Raw genomic sequence first — 9,203 nt, forward strand, 5'->3', positions numbered from 1 at the left:
ACGATGCAATAATAGACGAGGACGTTTTTTTGGCAAAAGTTGTTTTTGTTATTTATTTTCGGCGAACGCCCATGCAAATGTAATATCACCGGGGGTTATATTTAAAGGAAGACGCAACCCAGCAATGAACTGGGAAGCTACTAATGGTCATTATCGAAGCGATATTGATCCGGTGAAGTTTGACCGAGCATGTGGTTTTTTTTGTTGTTGTAAAAATAGAACAAATTTGTAACACCCATACTTCCAGCGCCCCAGCTTCAGAAATACGCACTGCCATTCTGAAGCTGACGGTTGGTCGTCGTTAACGCGATCAATTTTTTTTGTTATTTCGTCACCTTCGATTAACACGGTTGGCCACGTACGGTGCGAAAGAAGTTCAACATACGTACATCATTCGACCCGTGATGGCCGGTCTGCTACAAATGGCCTACGACGTGCATTGCTGTAAAAAGAAAAACGGCAAAGAATTTGCCGTTACGTCTTCCTTTATATTGTCGCCCAAGCTAGAACCATGGCTTTCATCCAATCGCGAGACAGAGAGATGTTTTCCAGCAGCGCCCACCCTGTTGGAGCCACACAACCACGGAGTGCGTCAAGTCACGATATTTTGCCGCGGCTCAATTCCGCGCTCTGCATCTTTTTTGGCCGCCGGTCGTAGATTGCTGGTCGCTGACACGCGTCTGGGAAGCCACATCCATAGTAGCGAGGAGGCATCCTGGACATGGTGTGCTCAAAGTTGATATATTTTCAAGAACTCGGTCCCGGGTCGGCTCCGGCCATAATTACAGGCCCTAGGTTGTGCGCCGCCAAAGGTGGGTGCGGGACGGCGAGAGCGAAATGCACCGAACGGGCCCCCGTGCGAGGCTGTGCGGAGAAAACGCGGCTGACGGAAATCCAGAGATGACATATCTTCCTTCGCGATGTCGGAATTATCTTCGTCGGCCGTGCCCTTTCACTCGCGAGCCGACGACGCATAACAAGACGCAGCCACGGGGCTTCGGCTCTGTCGGCGCGCGTCGTACGAAACTTGCTTTTGTGTTTATTTTTGCGTCTTCCGTGTCGCGCACCCCAGGATTGCCAGGCTCGCGAACGTGGCCCTCGCGACGCGCCGGGGTTTCCCCATTCGCTCGGTCGCGCGAATAACTGCCGCCATTGATACGAAGGGGAGAAAAAGATTCGTAGAATCGATGAGATCGATGATAAAATAACGGTTTAGGTTGCTCCTTCTGCGACCGGAGCTTTGGGCGCGCGAGTTGGCTTACGCTGCGGCTCCTTTAACCCCGGCACTTTGTAAGCGAGGGTTGGTGGCTTGCACACAGACACACTCGCACACAGTCGTGAAACTCCCTAAACCGTGGGCATTGAGGTCGCCACCTTCCGGCTTGTATGTACGTATGTTGAACTTCTTTTGCACAGTACGTAACCAACTGCGCTAATCGGAGGTGCAGGGGGAAGAACAACAAACTAAATGCAAAATGAAGCGGTTCTAAAAAAATTAGTTTTCAATATTGCGTACTGCCATCATACCCTGGCTTTTTGTAAGCACTACAGCAAGTGGGTTGATTTCCATCTATACGTGGATTGAGTGTCACCCCGCTCACACCAGCGGCTTTTTCGCCGCGTGCTCCGGTTTCCTCCCACGTGTATGAACTCTCGTTGATGCAGTTGGCCAAAACATCCCGATTTTATGAGACCCCAGAGCTTGGGGAACTTGTGGACGCCCGTTTTGGCTGCCTTCTGGATCATTCTTGACCATTCCCGTCGTCTTTCTGAGAGCGAACTACGACTGAGCGCATTACAAATTATATTATTATCGTCACCAGGCGCAGGCGAATTAAAAAAAATAACACGTTCTTGGAAATATTTGAATGGTTGTAAAGAAAGTGTTTTCCCGACGTTTGGAGTGATGACGATGATGACGATGTTGTTGTTCCACTGGCCTTCGATATTTCCTGAAGAAAGTCGATTGGCTGACACAAGGGGATATTTATTTCCGAAAATTGACGGGATGAAAACGAGGTACCCCGAGAAATGTCATGGTTTTTTTGAGGCTCTCCAATATCCAAAGCCCCGCCCCAAGGTAAATATCTGCAGGAATTCGGCCACGAAAAAGTCAGATTGAAATTAATCCCTGATTTTAAAAACACAAAAAACGGGTGTTATTTTCAGCTAACCACTTAATAATAATAATTGACATGTATTTGTAAGGCGCCTTCCACTAATGTCTCAGGGCGCCTTTGTTCACGAGATAAATAGACCACTTTTTTCAAAATGACCAGGATATATATGTATTATATACACATCTCTGCGTGCACGTGATTTGTTTTCGGCAAATTGTATAAACTTACAATGCAGGGAATGATTGGGATATGGGTGCCACGGTGGCTAGGAGATGTTAACTATTTCGCCTGGTATACAGGAGGTCGTCGTGGGTTCAATCCCGACCCTGACGCCTGCTGCTGTATATTTGGAGTTTGCGTGTCTCATCATCATCATCACTGTGGCTAGGAGTTGTTAACTACTTCGCCTGGTATACAGGAGGTCGTCGTGGGTTCAATCCCGACCCTGACGCCTGCTGCTGTATATTTGGAGTTTGCGTGTCTCTCTCATCATCATCACTGTGGCTAGCAGATGTTAACTACTTTGCCTGGTATACAGGAGGTCGTGGGTTCGATCCCGACCCTGACGTCTGCTGTATATTTGGAGTTTGCGTCTCTCTCTCATCATCATCACTGTGGCTAGCAGATGTTAACTACTTCGCCTGGTATACAGGAGGTCGTGGGTTCGATCCCGACCCTGACGCCTGCTGCTGTATATTTGGAGTTTGCGTCTCTCTCTCATCATCATCACTGTGGCTAGCAGATGTTAACTACTTCGCCTGGTATACAGGAGGTCGTGGGTTCGATCCCGACCCTGACGTCTGCTGTATATTTGGAGTTTGCGTCTCTCTCTCATCATCATCACTGTGGCTAGCAGATGTTAACTACTTCGCCTGGTATACAGGAGGTCGTGGGTTCGATCCCGACCCTGACGTCTGCTGTATATTTGGAGTTTGCGTCTCTCTCTCATCATCATCACTGTGGCTAGCAGATGTTAACTACTTCGCCTGGTATACAGGAGGTCGTGGGTTCGATCCCGACCCTGACGTCTGCTGTATATTTGGAGTTTGCGTGTCTCTCTCATCATCATCACTGTGGCTAGCAGATGTTAACTACTTCGCCTGGTATACAGGAGGTCGTGGGTTCGATCCCGACCCTGACGTCTGCTGTATATTTGGAGTTTGCGTCTCTCTCTCATCATCATCACTGTGGCTAGCAGATGTTAACTACTTCGCCTGGTATACAGGAGGTCGTGGGTTCGATCCCGACCCTGACGTCTGCTGTATATTTGGAGTTTGCGTCTCTCTCTCATCATCATCACTGTGGCTAGCAGATGTTAACTACTTCGCCTGGTATACAGGAGGTCGTGGGTTCGATCCCGACCCTGACGTCTGCTGTATATTTGGAGTTTGCGTGTCTCTCTCATCATCATCACTGTGGCTAGCAGATGTTAACTACTTCGCCTGGTGTACAGGAGGTCGTGGGTTCGATCCCGACCCTGACGTCTGCTGTATATTTGGAGTTTGCGTCTCTCTCTCATCATCATCACTGTGGCTAGCAGATGTTAACTACTTCGCCTGGTATACAGGAGGTCGTGGGTTCGATCCCGACCCTGACGTCTGCTGCTGTATATTTGGAGTTTGCGTCTCTCTCTCATCATCATCACTGTGGCTAGCAGATGTTAACTACTTCGCCTGGTATACAGGAGGTCGTGGGTTCGATCCCGACCCTGACGTCTGCTGTATATTTGGAGTTTGCGTCTCTCTCTCATCATCATCACGGTGGCTAGCAGATGTTAACTACTTCGCCTGGTATACAGGAGGTCGTGGGTTCGATCCCGACCCTGACGTCTGCTGTATATTTGGAGTTTGCGTCTCTCTCTCATCATCATCACTGTGGCTAGCAGATGTTAACTACTTCGCCTGGTATACAGGAGGTTGTGGGTTCGATCCCGACCCTGACGTCTGCTGTATATTTGGAGTTTGCGTCTCTCTCTCATCATCATCACGGTGGCTAGCAGATGTTAACTACTTCGCCTGGTATACAGGAGGTCGTGGGTTCGATCCCGACCCTGACGTCTGCTGTATATTTGGAGTTTGCGTCTCTCTCTCATCATCATCACTGTGGCTAGCAGATGTTAACTACTTTGCCTGGTATACAGGAGGTCGTGGGTTCGATCCCGACCCTGACGTCTGCTGTATATTTGGAGTTTGCGTATTCCCCCTGTGGATTTTTCTCCGGGTCCTCTGGGTTTTCCCTCCACATTTGGAGTCGACGTGCGTTTACAGAGAGTATTTGGCTGCGAAAAAAGTCCACACGATAGGGCCACTCCGTTGAGCTATATCATTTGTGATTGCCAGGTCGCCTCTGAAAAAATAGCTACATAGCTCGGTGGGCTTTACCTGGTTAAAAAGAGATATATATATATATATAGTTGAATAATTTCTTTTAATTTAGTTTAACTTTGTTTTCCGAAGAATAATTTCTCCTCCTTGGAATTTATCATGGCCTAGATCCCTCAGATCCGAACCTCAGGGCCACCCTGAGGGTGTGGGGGGGTAAATGGCCTTCGCACAAAAGACGGCCACACAATAGACCTCCAGGAGCCTCTGGGTGGCCGTGCCTCGTTTTAAATATAAATGGAAAAAATATATAAATGGAAAAATATATACATGAATAACAATTTCTAGCTGCTCCGATGAGATGAGAGGTCGGGAGGGTGGGCGGGTGGACGCACTCGTCCTTTCTGGCAGAACTAAGCCACTGACGGACATTCCACATTGCTCTGGCAGCTGCCAGTCCATCCACAGCATGCCTCCCGTTGACTTGCCACAGAGCGACGGGGTCTGCTCAAATGCAAAACCTCGTGGATAGCTCTGCATGAAGTCCGCGGCGGTGTTTTGTGTTCGAGTAATCATACTGGGCCTTGCCATAGGTGTGTGGAATGCATACATAACTCGAGCGAATTGATGTCTCGGGTCGGGAGGTGAGGTGAGGTACGGACGGTTTACTAAGTTTACAGGCACTTGCCCTTAACGTTGTGTTCTCTACATAAACAGTATATATACACGCCCTCATTCCTGTAAAAATATCAACGTGTTATGTTACAGCACTCCCGTAGCAATTATAATTTGTTAAAATCTGGCTTTAAGCTCCTACTTACAGTATACTTTGTAATTTTTGTAACCATTATATTTCCTTTTAATGTTCTGATTTAAGTTCAAATCCTGCTGCTATTGGCATCGTTTTCAGATTGAGACTTTTTAGTTTTGTTATTTGGAGTTCTAAGCATGGCGGCAGGGCATCGTCACCCTTGCGTCAAAGGAAGTTGATGTACCAGAACTACTTCCAAGGCCCTGCACCATGCCTCTTGTCCTTACGTTCCTCTCGAAAATAGTGTTTGATACATGCCAATCAAATGTACAGTATATATTTTTAAATTCAGCCAAAGCTTAATTATAGTTTTTTCGTGTGTGTGTGTGGGGGGGGGGAGCGGGTAGTGTAGCGGTAAGCGCGCTGCGCTACGAATCTAACGACCCAAGTTCTATTCCCGCTCACGGCCACCACCAGTGACGGGTGTCTGAACCGATCCTGGGCCTCCCCTAGGTCGACTCAGCCTTAAATGAGTACCTGGTGTGGTGTGTAAACATCGCCATTGTGGAGACAAAGGCCGGGCGTGGTGCTGGCCACCCACCCCCTCGTGCGCCGTGCCGGCCTTCATAGGTGCTCGCGAACAGCACTTGCCCTACAGTCTGTCACAGGATACACGGGGGAATCTCTGTCTTTCTCCCAGAAGGATCTGTGACCGGCTCCAATGGGTTGTGTACAGACATTGCATGATGTGGAGGAGGAACACATTGTGGGGGGGGGGGGGGATAGGAGATGGCGTATTTTTGAAAGGAGGCGGCTGAAAATGCTCTTACACTTGGTCTTTGTTTGTGTGCGGTCATTGATTTGGCTGAGAACAATTCACTCATTGCGCTTGAGAAACCCGGTATGATCACGGGCGGCTAAGTTTCATGTTGATTTTGTTGAACTGGGTGAGAGCGCTCGGTAGACCAGGATAGTCTCATCTACAACATTTTGACCTGGGCCACCAAAAATGGCAAAAACAAATTAAACGAACTGTGGCAATGAAAACGAAGGGGAAAAAAACTTACCTGCGTCTCCATGAGGAATCTAAAATTAGCACGCAAAGTTAAATCGGCTCCGGAGACGTTATAACAGATATAGGGTGGCTTTTGTACTAATGTGTAAACCGTCAAGGATGGACGATTCTAAATGCAACTTATACAGAATGAGCAGTTTCGATTCGAATCCAGGATCTCGGCAGCTCTGTGTCTCTTGACGGTGTTATCCCTCTGACTATGCCTGGTGTCTACCGTGGGGATATTTGTCGTTTTCTGTGAATACGATTTACTGCAGAGAGCAGCAGCCTGGACCTGCACCACCACGATGCTTATCAGACGTTGTTTTAGACCGATGGAGGGTGAAGGTGCAGCCTTGAAATTGCTTGCTCAAGCCACTCCTGGCCAAAGGGCCTCGACTTTAAGGTATTTGTGGCGCCACGGTGGCTAGGAGATGATGACTCCCTCGCCTGGTATGCAGGAGGTCGTGGGTTCGATCCCGACCCTGACGTATGTTGTATAATTGGAGTTTGCGTGTGTGTCTCTCCCTGCAGTTGCGGCTGCTATAAATTTCCACGTGATAAGCCACTTCGTTGAGATATCATTTGCGATCGCGTCTGAAAAAGAGCTATACAGCTCGGTGGGCTTTACCTGGTCAAATAAAATAAAAAAGTTTAGTGTTAATAGTTTATTTGGCCTACTCTCCAACACTGGCCGGTCATCGTCATACTTAACCCCACTGCACGTGACCGGCCTGCCGATCGACCGACCGACTGTGATTCCAGTTATTGTTTTCATTTCTTCTTGAGAAGTTGAAGCAACAACAATATTTTTTCGGGGGGGGGGGGGGATTTTTTTGTGGTTTTATTTGTTGTCGTTGATTATTGTTGTTGTTGCACTTTTGCTTTGACTTTCTCCTTCTGATGAGCAAGTAGAGTTTCTGGTCTCGGTTGGGTTGAAGGGGCAACGGGGGAGGCTCCCAGAATGCGTTTTGCCCCATTTTTTTTGGCACGATTTAAATGTTTCAATTTAAGTACGAAAATGGCAACGATGCTCATTTATGTCATGCGGCGGCTCGCGCGGAAAGGTCAGGGAAGCGCCGTGCGATGCGTGTGAAAATATGAACACACGCACAACAGGGATCAACCAAGGCAAACAAGATACTACAAAATATATAAACAATTATAGTAAAGAAATACAATTGTGGGAAACAAATGAGGATAATGTTGAGCTGCGTACAGCTGATGTGTACAATAATCATAATAAAACTCACGCCCCGTGAAAAAGCCTCAAAAACAAATTGGCTAAACGACAGTTGTGAAGGGAATGTTATCTTCTAGTGAGAATATAGCCACAGTGCAAGCCTCGCCAACTCGGATATTGTATTTGGGAACGGGCGGAGGGGGGGGAAACTGAGGTGAAAATACAAAATAAAGTATCGCCGCTCGGTTTTCGATGTCCGCGCGTGTCAAGACGGCGCGGGTCTCACCTCGCAAGCTCCGCGCAACTGCGGACAGCCACGCGTCAAATTCCTAAAATAATAATACCATACTATGATAAACAGGTTTTTTGGGGTTTTTCAGAAGCGACCTGGTCACAATTGATAGCTCAAATAAGTGGCTTACCGCGTGGAAATTTACAGCAGCCAAAGACTCTAAACGCAGGTTTCTAAAATGTGGAGAGAGAGAGACACGCACACTTCAAATATACAGCAGGCGTCGGGGTCGGAATCGAACCCACGATCTCTGGGTTGTAAACAAGAGATGAGCACCACCTCCCAATGCTCATTTTGAGCAGGAAATAATTAAGAAGTGGAATTTACACGGCCAAGCCATAGTTGGTCACCCTCCTGCGGAGAACACAACGACCACTGGGCTACAGTTATAAAGTGAACATTTCAGTGGATTCTAATATTCCATTAATCTATTAACCTTGCTGCCCAATGAGCAGATCACCCAGAGAGTGCAGCACCCTTTCTTGTTAGAGCTCAGAAGCTCAGCAGGTTTTGACCCTGGATATAGTTCATGAGCCCAGACCAGAGATATTCACCTGTCGGAACTGCCTGAGGTGACGCCACTTTAGCGGTTTCAATTTGCTTCACGTGGCCAATAACATTGAATTGTGTGATACCCATTTGATATCAGACGGGTAATCGAGTAACTCGCTGCAGTGGCGAGATGTCAACTACCTCGCCTGGTACACAGGAGGTCGGGTTTCTATCCTGACCCTGATGTGGATTTTTGTCGGGGGGCTTCCGGTTTTTTTCCGCTCCACGTAGAATCAACATCATTTGGCTACTGCTATAACATCTCCACGTGATGATGATGATGACGATACGTCGCTTCGGTGGTCTAGCATTTGTGATAGCCAGGTCGCTTCTGAAAAAAAGCTGTATAGCAGCTCGGTGAGCCTTACCTGGTAAATTTTTGTTATATAGTTTAAATATTACAGGCAGTTCAACTGCACTGGGGCACACAGGCCAGAGGGGGTGGCAGGTGGGGGGGGGGGGGCACTGGGTTATGATGAGGGGAGTCATAAATGATGCATTGCCTCGCACCAGGACCCACCAGCGCCACAAACCCTGTAGCCACGCATAGAAAAAAAACGCGTGTTAAGATTTAAAAAAGGGGTGAAAACACTTGTGGTTTAGAACAAACGTTTCCAGCTGGTTGCTGTTATTCAAGAAACAAAACGTGATTATTACGGTAGTGCAATGCCAAATTGTTTAAGAGTATATTTGAAATGCATAATTTGCACACTGCTTGGCATTAATAAACAGATTTACGACAAACGTCTTGTGTCGTTTCATCGATGACTTTTGAGGGAGCCGCCGTACGGCTGTCGGAACGATAAAAAATCTCTCGGTGTGTTTTGAAAACATTTTTAGCGAGACCACACCGTGCATTCTACACGGATTTAAGAATTATTCGTTTTAATTTCTCGGTGGGTCGACTGCAAACTTAATTTAGTATTCGTA

Source organism: Lethenteron reissneri, chromosome 52 (genome assembly GCF_015708825.2).
Source record: "Lethenteron reissneri isolate LAM-NWPU_2019-01 chromosome 52, ASM1570882v1, whole genome shotgun sequence".
In the NCBI taxonomy this organism is placed as follows: domain Eukaryota; kingdom Metazoa; phylum Chordata; class Hyperoartia; order Petromyzontiformes; family Petromyzontidae; genus Lethenteron; species Lethenteron reissneri.